At 30.4% G+C, this 14,773-nt stretch overlaps 1 pseudogene; it reads left to right on the forward strand.

The window, feature by feature from the left end:
• The first annotated feature begins 4,796 nt into the window (after positions 1 to 4,796).
• LOC129312350 (annexin-like protein RJ4) lies at positions 4,797 to 7,967 on the forward strand (annotated as a pseudogene).
• The last annotated feature ends 6,806 nt before the right edge of the window (positions 7,968 to 14,773 follow it).

Genomic DNA, 14,773 nt, shown 5'->3' on the forward strand with positions numbered 1-14,773 from the left:
AATGCAAGTGAGATAAGGTCTATGATCATGCAAAGTGAATATATGTGAAAACATTCATATCACATATTTGATTAATGTTATCATTTATAAATTCATGCTTGATTATTGCAAATCTCCCTTTTATTTGATTTCCTCTTATCAAATCCATAGGCTCTTAATATAAACATGACTAATCCAAGTGACAAGACTAGTACAAGCTTTCCAATCATGAGGGTAAAGCCTAGCCAAAGCAACCATGCTTACACTTGGACCATAGATTTCCTCTATTTGAATTAACAGGTGTTATATGCTCAACCCATACCAGTTCCCATTTGAAGGTAAGAAAAAGTAATACAAGGCAATGTCTGGCCTTACTTTCCCTTACCCATTTCCCATATAAGGAAAAGGGTAATACAGGGCAATTAAGAAGCTAGACACTAAGGCCACCATAGTATTGGCAACACCGTGTGGAATTGAGAAGTTCCCCAAGATGAACTTCCACCCTTACACTCATATGATCATGTCATCATGCAATTTCATTTTCATGTTCACGTATTTCTCAACATATGCAAATCATATTCATTCTTCACAATCATTTTTATGGAAATATAATTTTCATATTAAAATACAACAGTTCACAAACTTTACAAACAAGATCAAACAAGCTCAATAAAGGATTTAGGTTTTTCAGTTATCCTAAACCTTTAGTTTACCAAGTAATACACATGAAAAAAATCAAATCTTTTGACCTCTCTTTCCCATGAATGACTATTCGAAGTTAATCTACAATCCAATAAAAATTATAATCATCCAACATTTTACATTTCTAACTATTTAAATTAGCCCAACATTCTCTAAACTCATTGTTTCTCCCACTGTTATTCAGCTAAAACCATTTCTACTCCCCATTAACTTAAATAAACTTCTTTTAGCCCAAACATCATCATTGCATCGTTACATTTTCCTCAAATCATTATTTTCACACTTAGGGTTTGTGTAAAAATGACAAACCATCCACAATCCATCATAGAAGCCTAATCCAATCCATCAGAAATTATATAAGCTCTAAACAACTCCGTTAAAATCAGACTAATTAATCAGTCAAGACCTTTGCCATTTTGAACCCATGTCAGAAATCATTAAACTTAGGTGAAAAACCTAGCTAGCTAGAGAGTAAGGGAAACAAGATTGGAGGGTTACTTTACTGATTCAAAGCTCCAATCCACCCCAAATGACTGAGCAACTCATGCCCTAATAGAGCCCTTTCGTCCCTCTTTGTTCTCCTATTCTTTCATTCTTTAGCCATTCTCGTGAATATGATTATATTAGAATTCAAGCATCTGCCGCGGTAATTGTGTCATACATCACAGTGGATAACACAATGCGCTAACTTTCAAATTTGGTGTTCCTAGTCCAATTCCAAACTTGTCCAATCATCCAACACGCCCAATGGTCATCCTTAATTACCCTTATCACATCAATTATAATTAAATTACTATCTTAACTTTGGTCATCTTAATTAATCTTGAAATTTAAATTTGGGATGTTACACTAATCACTTCTAAAATTGCTATCATATAATGTCTTCCAAAATATTATTATACAGAGATGATTTTCAAAATAATTTTTAAATTAATTTAATAAATAAATTATTAAATTAATTAAATAATAAATAAAATAATAAAAATATGTTGAAAAATATATCAAAACATGAAATGTGAATAAAATTTTTATATATAGATTAACAATTGGCACAATTTTTAAATGTTGCAAAGTAGAACATTCAAAGGTAACATTTATTTTTTTTTCTTGCCTCTTAAAATAAGGAACCGTTTTCAAATATCGCAATAAAAGTATTTCTTTATAGGCAACATATTTTATATTTCCTTCTGAAAATTTTCCCCAGCAGTTGAAATTGTTGACTTATATTCCACTTTACAGTACAACTTTCACTTGTTGTGAAATATTTGTGGCTTAAAGTGGGGAGCAATAGCAACATGTAACACTTTAGTGAAACCAATAAAAACATTTACTATGGCAAAAAATTTTTTTAAACCAGATTAACAATAACATATCAAAACAATGCTTTTCAAATATGGGATATCCCAAAACTCGTGCTGGTATAAAATCCATCTTTAAATTAAAACATCAATAATAATATTTTAAGTCAAACAACTACAAGCATTCCTAGCCATAACGTTAATACAAAAATAAACTGATTAAATGTTGCTTATTTACATATTAGACAACATTTTAAGAACTGTTGTTACAAAACAATGTGTTGCTAGAGGTGAAAAAATGTTGTCGTGGCAGAGAATTATTATTCAGTTTTAATTTTTAAATTTAAATTTTAATTAAAATTAATTCTGTTTATTTAATAATGAAATTATTATTTTTCATGTTAAATTCCTGTCCTGTTGAATATAATTCGGACACCAAAATTATTTTTCATGTTAAAATTAATTCTGTATTTTTTAATAATGAAATTATTTTAAGAACACTACAAAAGCAAATAATAACAAACCAAGCTTTAAATTTCTGTCCACTTGAATATAATTCGGATACCAAAATGATTGATCAGGTAAAGAAGAAAGAAGAAAACTCTTTAATTACCCTCAGCAGGTGATATTCTGGTAAAAAGAAAAAGCTAAGAAAAAATGAACACCAACTATTGGAGAGTTTGAATCTCACACACTATAAACTAGGAGGGATGAAATGCTTTCAAAGCAAACTAATTTAATTAATCATATCAGTTTTTTTCAAATTGTAGCGAAATTCAAATCTGACAACAAAGGATACGTGTGTGTATTGGATTAGGTGGAATTGATCTATTCAAGGCAACCGCAACCTTCCAAAATGCTTCACATGATTTTCAGTCTAATTTTCTTCCGTTCACACTAGTAAATTTATTTTACAAAATAATATATTGGCAGAGATCGAAGTCCCTATATGGGGACAAATAATTAACTTCATGAAAAATATTTCTTTAACGTCAAGTTCGAAGCATTGTTTTAAAATATTAAAGATGGAAAACTGTGATAGCAACTACTCCTCCTGATACTCCCCCACATGAGAGAGATCTATTTTCTTCCCCCAAAATTTTAGACATTTTTTGGTACATTGCAAAACGTTTAAAAAATGAATGACATAATATTTTTGACTTATGAATTGAACAGTTTTGATGTAAATTATATATTTCAAAATCATATAATTGCTTCATTTTAACATATAAAAACTAAAATAATTGAGTAAATAAATATATTTTTAATGATCAAAAGTTTGAATGAGCTAGATTTTAGGAGCTTATTAGAGTCATGACATGCTTTTGAGTTCAAAATATATTTACAAAAGTATTTATAAACTGTTTATCAACAAAATTCTCCCATCGACAATAGAATCTAATCTCAATCTTATAGGTTCTGGACAAATATCCTAGCTAATTAGACTATTTTTTAATATTAAAAAACTATTAATTAAAAAATTGTCAAATGTCCCCATGCATGACATGGGACCAAAACAACCATCATGAATCATCAAATGTAATCGCATGTTTATTTTTCCAAGGAAAGAACGTTCAGCCATTTAAGTACGGAATCAAAGCTTTTCCACTATTTTATTATTCGTGCTTAGCAGTTAAGGAATCAAAGCTTTTCCACTAATTTGTAAATTCAAGAAAGGGTGTGAGTTGTTTATTTGTAATATATTATCCCCAGCATTAGTAATTAATTCATGGTTCTCAAAAAATATTAGTTAAAATCTTAATTATACATCCTTTCAATTTTACCCTCATTAAATACCCTATATAAATACTTTGATAATGATAACTAAAATTTAATGCATCATCTTTCAAAAAGAATAATAAATGAAGTAGGGGTATGGTTGAAAAACTAATTATAAAATTTATCCAATATCTTATATTTTGGAACAAGCAAAGCTTCTAGAAGATGCTCTATATTGTGATCTAGATGGAGTAATTGTTAAAAATGTGAGTGATCTTTCAAAAATGGGGAAGATAACAAATGGGCGAGACTAGTGAAAGAATATTATATCTCAATTCAAAATTTAAACTCAAGTTTATAAGTCATTTTTTTTTATTATATATTAGTTATTAAATTCAACTTTGTCTGAAATTCACTTACACTTGAATAAATTAACAGTAACTAATATGTAAGAAATTTATGACATATTTTCAAAAATAAACACTGCCATAATTAATGCACTAGCACAAAAATGCTCCCATGAATAGGGGTATTATGGAAAAGGAAATTTTAATAAGAACATCAAGAAGAAATTAGGATCAAACCAAAATCTTTAAAATAACCTTATATTTAATATTGGAGGGAGTATTATTAACCATTACTTTTTTCTAAACCACAATATAGAAAGTCTTCTAGAACCCTCAGTTGGTCCAAAATATAAAGTATTATGTAGGTTGTAGATATACTTTTTTGCAATTATACACTTTATTATATTCGACTCAAATAATTAATTAATATTTTAAATAAGTCAAATATTATATTCATTTTATTCAGGGATAAAATGGAAAAGGTATGAATTTTTTAGAAAAATTAAAATTTATACCAACTTTTTTTATAAATATAAATTAATTAACAGTAACTTACATCATGACATGGAGGGAGTACTAATTATGTTAATCATATAATAATATAAAGCATGAGTAGGCGTGGATTCCAAAGAATAAGCCTGTTTGGATTATAAATTGAGGTTTCCATCAAACCCTAAATTCTCCATAGACGTATGCCTTGTCTTCTTCATCTGTAGCTCTGAAAAGAGGCTCCAAGCAATTTTTTTCATCAATGGCTACCTTGATTGCTCCTAATGAAATCTCTCCTGTTCAAGATGCTAAGGCTCTCCACAAGGCTGTCAAAGGTATAAGATCTTTTTCTGTAAACCTCATATATTTATATATATGTCAATAAATTGTTTAGCATTTAGTTCTACTAATTATTCAAAATTTTAATTATCAGAAGTCTTTTTTTTAAACTGTATTTTTATTTATAAGTTTTGGACTCAAGATTAGCTGACATACGTAGGTTATTAACGGGGAAATACGTAGATTCACTTTTGCTTAAATCCCATCCATGTGACTCGATTAATTGATGTTGATGAAAGTGAAAATTTTAACCAGGCTTAATCACCAAAAATGAAGTATTACTAATTTTAATCTGGATCTAGAGGTAATAAATACCACAAAACTATCTGAATTATAAATCAGGTTGGGTTTCAAATAAAAGTAAACTTTTAACATAGTTTTTATTAATCCACACAATCTGAACTCAATATCTGACATAAATGACATCAAATTTCCCAAATATTAGACTCAATGACCATTGATAGAAGAGAAGATTAATTATGTTTAGGTTTGATTACTGCAGAGAATGTAATGTTCCTGATATTGTGGATTAAATTTTGTAGGATGGGGCACTGATGAGAAGACACTAATAGCAATATTGGGTCACAGAAATTCATTTCAAATTCAGCAAATTAGACAAGCTATGAAGAAATTTATGAAGAGAATCTCATCAAACGGCTCGAGTCTGAGCTTTCTGGTGACTTTGAGGTACACCATCATATTTCCTCTCCTCTATATTATAAGCATATTTAACTACCTTGTCGGAACCAAGAAGAGGCAAGTGGTGAGATTATAAATATTGTCTAAAAATAAAATAAATTTTTAATTTTATTCCTTTTTAAATGAAAACTTTTCAAATTTGCACTACATTCTCTCTCATAGTTAATGAGTTTAAATAGGGATAATATTGAAAAAATATAATTAATACCTTATCAAATGCCTTGTACTCCCTCCAATCTAAAATATAAGCAGTTTCTAGGAAAAATTTGCATATCAATAAAGTTCTTATTCTTATAAAAATATATATTATTTTTTTTTTTATCTTTAGTCTCAATTACAACACACTTCATAATGAGTGAGAGAAAATCTACATAAGGACCTAAGTTAATAAATATAAGAGGTAAAATAAGAGAAATTTTTTTTACATATACTAAATTGCTTATATTTTGAACGAATATTAGCTAAAGGAAAATGTTTATATTTAAGACGGAAGAGAGTATTAAGGACCAAAGAACTCTTTAGAATGCACCCTATGATAGAAACTGAGTATGCGTCTGTGCATGTGTGTGTGTGTGTGTGTGTAGCTTCTTATACATTTATTTAAATTAGTATTTTAGTCTTCCACAGTTGTGTAATTACAAGTTTATGCCAAAAAAAAAAAAACTAGAGAGCTATGTATCGATGGGTGTTGGAACCAACAGATCGAGATGCAGTGTTGGCAAATGTGGCCATTAGGAATAGCAAGAATGTTGATTACTGTGTCATTGTCGAAATCGCTTGTATTTATTCTTCCGAAGAGCTCTTGGCTGTGAGACGAGCTTATCACAATCGTTATAAGCGTTCTTTGGATGAAGATGTTGCTTCTCATACCACTGGTTATCTTCGTCAGGTAAGCTTTAGTTTCCTTAATGCAAACATCATCAATTAGCTTACCTACGTTTACATGTTACCTTTTCTTTCCTAGAACATGTGTGTGTGTGTGTGAAACCATCTGGTTTTCAAAAGTATTAGTGAACTCTAACTAATCCAAATCGAACTATATATGGGTGGGAAAGTTTATCTCCCAATGAGTTTTTAGTGTAATGCATATACCGAGCTAGGTCTCAAATCAATAAGACCAATGGTTAAGTCAACATACCTTCGTTAACTGGTAATTAACTGAACTTTATATAAGTTTGCTAGTGTAATATGAGTTAAAGGGCAATGCTATCATGCATTATTAAACTATAGATTTAGGAGCACCTATAATCCTAAACTTTTTCTTTTTTATGCATATTTCCCTCTAGTAATTGAAAACGGTACAATGTTATTCTTTATTAACAAAAGTCAACTTTCTACCAAAAAAAATTTAAGATCTCAAATGTTACTTTCTTCTAAAGAGTAAAGTTAGATCATTAATTAATTCTATATATATATACACATTGTTGATTCGTATTACTTAAAGGTTGAATAAACAGTAATCTAAGTTGATTAATTATTTTGAGCAGCTTTTGGTAGGGCTGGTAAGCTCTTACAGGTTCGAAGGTGATGAGATGAATGCAAGGTTGGCACAAACTGAAGCTAACATTCTTCATGATGATCTGAAACACAAGAGTGGCAATCACGAAGAGGTTATAAGGATTCTCACTACCAGAAGTAAGACTCAACTTGTTGCAACTTTCAATTGCTACAAAGATGATCATGGAACTTCCATCACCAAGGTTCAATAATTATTTTGATTATATTTATCATTATTTTAAAAGTCTTTCCTTATAGTAATTATTTCTTGATTTTATTTGTGTAGAAATTGTTGGATGATGGCTCTGATGAATTCCTCAAGGCAGTGCACATTGCCATTCGTTGCATCAATGACCATCAAAAGCACTATGAAAAGGTAGATTAAATTTTATAATTAAGTTTGTAATTATAACAATATTACTTTTCTTATGAGATTGAACTCGTATTTTTCCCAAGTGACAGATTAACGTGGCTGGAAAATTTCTTACTTATATCTATATATAGGTTTTGCGTAATGCGATTAAGAGGATAGGGAATTACAGGGATGCACTGACACGTGTCATCATGACAAGGGCTGAGAGGGATTTGAGAGACATAAAAGATCTTTATTACCAGATGAACAGTGCGCATTTGGAGCATTCAGTGGCCAAGGAAGCTTCTGGAGATTACAAGAAGTTTCTGCTCACACTTCTGGGACAAAGAATGAGATTAAGTACTTCGCTGATCTTTTCTAATCGATGAAGCAACTTATGATGAATAATGTTCGAGTTCATTAGTTCATCTTAGTGTATGTGGTGGTGCATGTCATATTTCATATTTCCTCTAAATCTGAGTCTGTTTCAGTCATTTTTTTATCAGAGGCACAACCTTGTCTTTCTTTATCTGTTTTGCGTGTGACCACTTTGGACTCTCTTATCTCAATATTTAGTGCAAGTTGGATTTAATTACGTACTAAAGTTATGATCAATTTCCACCTCCCAAAATATTTTATTTTGATAATTATCTGACATTTAAAATTGTTAATCAACATTATCGCAAGAACTAAAATTTGATATGGAAATTAAGAAAGATCTATGAGTTGCAAATAGACTTAATTTGTAATGGCATATTTCACTGCCAACAAGGGCTTAGCAAAATTTTTTACAACCCACCCAACTCATGGGTTAGCTCATTTAACTTACAACAACTCTTAATGATCCTTAGGATTGGAAGGTTGGGATTAATCAATGAATTTACTTTTCAAAGAATTGCAAGCCACAACTCATGTGATCCTTTTCCTTAAAATGTAAATCTCAATTACCTTGGCATCACTCAAACAACTTATAAATCTACAACTACATTTCTCATATCTAAAACATCATATTAAACTTTTTACGATGCAAATTATAATTGTTCTAGACAGCACAATAATTTCAATACCTTAAAAGTGTATAACCTTAATTCACCAACCCACCAACTATTCAACATTAATATTGTAGGAACAATTTGCATAAGAAAAATACTCACTATGTCACTACTACAAAATAACCCTATGGGAGCACTTATTTTTGGCCTTTAGGAGAGCTTCCTAAGCACTCCCTAATCCAGTGCTCTGGTATACATGGGAGTACTTTATAAAGCGCTCTCATATGCTAGACCTATGAGAGTGCTTACGAAAAAGCACTCCCATAGATGTAGGGAAAAAGCACTCTATTAAACGACCATATAATGAGCACTCTCATATTCCTTATGCCTCATATGGTAGTACTCCTATCATGAGTGCTCATATATGTCAAGATATTAGAGTGCTTTTTTCTAGAGTACTCTCGTATGTTGAGGCATTCTGGAGCACTCACACCACGAGCACTTCCTTATTCCCCTTTTATAGGAGCCCTCTGATTTAGAGCGCTCCTGTATATAATTTTTTTATAATTTAAATTTTCTTAAGCTACCTCCTTTGTATCTCTTAAAAATGACTAATCCTAATATCCAAAAACAATATTATTGAACATAACAATTTCTATACAATGAAAGAACTTGCAAATAAAACAACCTAACTACTTATGTTTCCCAACTTGTATAATCTCTAGCAAGTCTAACAAATGAAACTATTTGTATTTTTCTAACATTGAAAGCTAGTTACCTATTACAAAAAACCAATTATATATTCTGACTACTTTTCAATTACATCTTTTACTTGCTCCACAATAAAATGCGAAGCACTTGCTCCCACAAAATACTACATGAGAAATGAAAGTGATATATAAGTAATTAACATTATATTAATTTAATTTTAAAACACTTGACTTACATTCTTAGGAATGATCAACTCTTGTTATGTGATTATTTCTCTCATGAACTTCATCACATAGTATCCATACTCTTAATCTTGTATTTGTGTTTGTACCTATAAAACAATAAAAGATGTCATTATCCAAATATGATAGGAACAAATTTCAACTTAATTACTAACATTTTGGGGATGAAATTATATATATAATTCTGATTTGTTGGCAAAAATCCAATAGAATCTCCCCTATAAATTGGACATTCCAAATTTTTTTAAAAATTCTACATTAATCCAGAACAGCATATTCAGTAAAACAAACTTAAAATATTAATCAAACAATCATTTAGATGCACACCAACTTGTTTAATTAAGCAAATAATACAAATCTTTTTTTTCATGTATAAAACTCAACAGGATCAAGCTTTCCAATATTTGGAGGGAGACCTTCACCATCTCAGCAATGTGCTATAGCTTTATAAGAATTAAGCACACCAATTGGACATTCTTACTCTAATTGTTATAATAGACATGTATAAAAGATATATAATAGAAAACTTACTGATTAATTAATATCCTCATACATTTTTAGTTTTTAAATTCTCTATTTCTTAATGAGTCAAGATAATAAATTGCATTAAAGGATAGATGTGTAATGACTCTAAATAAACCTTTGCCTTTTATGTTATAATAGAAAAATTTTGGCCGTTGCTTGTAAGTTTCTCAATTCTTCTTTTGACAAGATTTTTTTCCCTTTCCTCGGCTATCTGAATATCAGAATAGATAGAGGGCGAAGCTTCAGGATCGCATCCTTCTATCTCCATTCTTTCTTTTTCACCGATCTAAAACCTCTGCCTCGTGATCTCGATTCATCGCCCTCCCACTTCTGTTGTCGTTGCCAGTGATATGAGTATGCCAGAAATCCTTACCTCCCTTTTGTTCCCTGCGTCTCCTTCTCGTTCGTGCCTCTGCTGTGATTGTCATCCTGTTGTGTTGCATTGCTGTCATCACTAGTGGCGTGGTTAAGGGCTGTATGAGATTCTTCCTTTCTTTCTCCTTCTCCATGTGACCTCTTCCTTCTTCGTGCTTCTGCTATCGTGGTCAGAGCTTTCCCTTGTGCACGACAGCAACCATTTCTTCTTCCCCTGTTTCTTTTATGGTGAGTTGCTGTGTTGGTTGCCGTCATTAATTTTTGTTTTCCTCTACTTGGCGTCGCCAGTCATTTTTTTTTTCTTGTTTGAACGGCAATATTTCTTTTCTCTCAGCTCCTACTCTCCTGTTGCTGTCACTGGAGGTTGAGGATGGTCGGAGAACTTCCACCTTGCAATACCTCTGTTCGTGTGTCACTGTAGATGTTATTGTTGGTGGGTGAGTTCTTTTTCCTCAGTTTCGATCAGCTTCTTTCTCTACCTCTTCTTTATTGTTGTTGATTCATGTATGAAGTTTTGAACTTTTCTTCTTATTATTTTAGTACGTGGACATTTTGCCTCTCTAGATGCTGAATATATACGTGTGGGTGAGAGGTGAGTTGCTTTTTGTTTATTATATCGTGTGAATGGATGGTGGATGATTAAGTAAGTAAGTTGGAATTTTAATCCACTGAAGAAGATGAAGCAATATGGGCTGAAATTGTATTTGAAAGTATTTTGATATTTGTTGAAGGAATGGCTTTGGAATATTGAGATAATTTATACAATCATATTGTTAAACTGTTAAAGAAGTGGTTTTGGATGAAATAGGAAGAAAAGAGCCTAAACTTGAACTTGAAGATGGATAGCTAAGGTATTTGACAAGTGTTTGTTAGGAGAAGTTTACTTGGATTTTATATTTGTCTAGAATTTCATAGATTCTTGGGTGAAGTTTGCTTAGTTGGGTGTTATTGACCCATGAATTTAACTTGTAAGGTTATTGGTAAATTGTCAGATGTTCAAATTGAATGAGTAGAATAATGCACCTAAAGTATTTGGTGTAAAGCTTGAGAGAAAATTATGTTTCAAGAAAATGGATTGGCATGATTAAAATAAATTGGAGGAAACTAGTAATGCAAATGATAACACTTGAGCCACCTCTAGAGCATGAATTTTGGTTTTGAAGTTATTATGTTGAATTATCATCTTTCAATTATTTTATGTGATTATTTGAGTTTATTATTTTAATTGTTTTGAATTCTATTTTGAGGATACTATTCACTGAAAAATTATTTTGGTCTCAGATTCATTAGCCGACGCTGATCCCACTACCAGTCTCTGAAGGAAAATACAGCTATATTGGGTGAAAATTTTATTTGGTGTTGTTACCTTTTTATGAAAATATTTAAGTCATATGTATTTTAATTTAAAAGAAAAATTAGTTGCTCCATGTAGATTATTGCTAGGATTTTATTTTGATTTATATGTTGTTTGCTAGCTAGAAGGAGCTAAGCTCTTGTCTGATATTATATTTTGTGAAAATTTTTGTGTTGTATAATTTTTAGGAGATCCTATTTACAGAACAAGTTCTACCGAAATTTTTACAAAAATATTGAAACTTTGTTATGACAATTAATATTTAAAGTGTTAGAATTTTCATATAACTCAATTATTAAAAAATGAAAATGAAACAAATTTACATTTTGAGGCTTATGAAAATGCATGATGTAATTTATACCCATGTCGGTCACCCTCTATTTTCGGGGCGTGACAAGATGGATACAAACAAGCATGCAATGTTGCCTAATATTTCATTAACTCAAATGTTAACTAGATTTAAAGATAAATAATAATAACAACTCAATCTGGATTGTGACAAGCTCAAAATAATATGTTTCTCTTGCTTTTGGCCTTGAATGCATCGGTAATCTTTTGAGAATGATAATCAAAATTGTAGGAACTTGTGTTGTGAGGGCTAACAAATGAAAATTTCATCATTATTGAGCTCGGCACCATAAAAGTATGTTACAAGTACCTAAAATAAAAAAATACAAATAATCACAACTAATATTAAATAAATACCACAATAAAAAATAAAATTTAAAAAGTACCTGATGTATAAACTAATTTGTGTGGTTTGTAGCCAATCCTTGGTCAGAATCTCATTAACATTTTCAGCCACTAATTTTTCGCTAATCATTTCACCATAAATCTCATTTTTAAATTTTATTTCAAGAATCTTATTTTTAAATGTTGTCCATATAATCACTTCACGTGTGTTTTAATGAGGATATTTTAGCTGAGTAGATTCTGCGCCAGTCTTCCCTACCTTAGTTATAGAGGTAGATTCCTTCTATACCTTTTCTTTTGATTTGATTGGCTTCTTTATTGTTTCTTGAGATTTTGAGGACTACAAAATGTAAAATTAATTGGTAATGCTAAAATTAAACATAAATGATTTTAAAGAACCAGCAATTATTATCCCTATAACTTAATAACCATTGTAAGCCAAGCCACATAAGTGCTAGCCGTGTCAAAAATTGTGAATATATCCTCATTTGCTATTTGCAGTGGCAACTCAGCATTATTTTCTATTGGGATAGTTATAGTCACCTTCAAGTGATCAGCAGGCAAAGGTTTAGGGTGTATAGTAATGCTATTATCATTATTCATAGGTTCGAGTGCCACAATATGATAATGTGGTGATTCTAACCATAATTGACATTGTGATTCACCTTAAAAAAATTAATAAATTAATGTTTTAAGAAAATGTGACATATAATTCATGAATAAAAAGAAATTATAACCTTGGAAAAATCTTCGATAGTGTAAAATGAGCAACTATCTTTATCATTGGGGTTGACTTGTGACACATTTACTACCCAATCACTTGATGTAATCTTTTTTCCATGTGATCTTGAATTTTTTTTTTTCCCATTCTTGCCTCCCTTTTTGCTATTTTGAATTAAAGTCATCTTCAGTAAAAACTTTAGACTGATGTCCAAAGTATGTACCTTGAGATCCAATTCCTCTAATGTGACTAGGGACCTTTAAGGCTCCTAATGCCTTACCAAGGATGTCCGCATATCCACCTATATCATCCTGTAATACTAATTGTGATAATACTTCCTATTGAACAATTGTAAACTAGTTATTGAGTAAATAATGTAAATAAAATCATACAATGAGATATCATTACTCACACAATCCTCGTATGGGTATTGGATTAGGTGGAATTGATCTATTCAAGGCAAACGATAACCTTCCAAAATGCTTCACATGACTTTCAGTCTAATTTTCTTCCGTTCACACTAGTAAATTTATATTACAAAATAATATATTGCAAGAGATCGAAGTCCCTATTAGGGACAAAAATTAACTTCATGAAAAATATTTCTTTAACATCAAGTTCGAAGCATTCTTTTAAAATATTAAAGGTGAAAAACTGTGATAGCCACCACTCCTCTTGATACTGCCCCACATCAGAGAGATTTCTTTATCTTCCCCCCATTTTTTAGACATTTTTTGGTACATTACAAAACGTTTAAATTATGAATCTCGTAATATTTTTGACTTATGAATTGAACGATTTTGATGTAAATCATATATTTCAAAATGATATAATTGCTTCATTTTAACATATAAAAACTAAAATAATTGAGTAAATAAATATATTTTTAATGATTGAAAGTTTAAGTGAGCTAGATTTTAGGAGCTTATTAGAGTCATGACATGCTTTTGAGTTCAAAATATATTTACAAAAGTATTTATAAACTGTTTATCAACAAAATTCTCCCATCGACAATAGAATCTAATCTCAATCTTATAGGTTCTGGACAAATATCCAAGCTAATTAAACAAAAATATTTTTAATGATGGAAAGTTTAAGTTAGATTTCAAGAGCTAATTAGAGTCATGACATGCTTTTGTTCAAAACATGTTTACAAAAGTATTTATAAACCATTTATAAATATTTTTTATTAGCAAAATCCTCGCATCAACAATAGAATCCAATCTCACAATCTTATAGGTTATGGACAAATATCCATGCTAACCAGACTTTTTTTTCTTTTGATATTAAATAAAACTATTAATTAAAAAATTGTGAAATGTCCCCATGCATGACATGGAACGAAAACCACCGTCATGAATCATCATATGTAATGGCATGTTTATTTTTCCAAGGAAAGAACCTTCAGCCATTTAAGTACGGAATCAACGCTTTTCCACTATTTTATTATTTGTGCTTAGTAGTTAAGGAATCAAAGTTTTTCCACTAATTTGTAAATTCTAGAAAAGGGAGTGAGTTGTTTATTTGTGATATATTATCTCCTTACCAAAATATAGAGCATTAGTGATTAAGTCACGGTTCTTTAAAAAATATTAGTTGAAATCTTAGTTGTTAAAAAATTTACATCTTTTCAATTTTACCTTGATTAAATACCCTATATAAGTGATTTGATAATCATAATTAAAATTCTAACGGATCATTTTTAAAAGAAAATAATAAACGAAATAGGGTATAGTTGA

This window comes from Prosopis cineraria, unplaced genomic scaffold (assembly GCF_029017545.1).
Source record: "Prosopis cineraria cultivar Desert tree isolate PC_DT_omini unplaced genomic scaffold, ASM2901754v1 PC6, whole genome shotgun sequence".
NCBI classification, from domain to species: Eukaryota; Viridiplantae; Streptophyta; class Magnoliopsida; order Fabales; family Fabaceae; genus Prosopis; species Prosopis cineraria.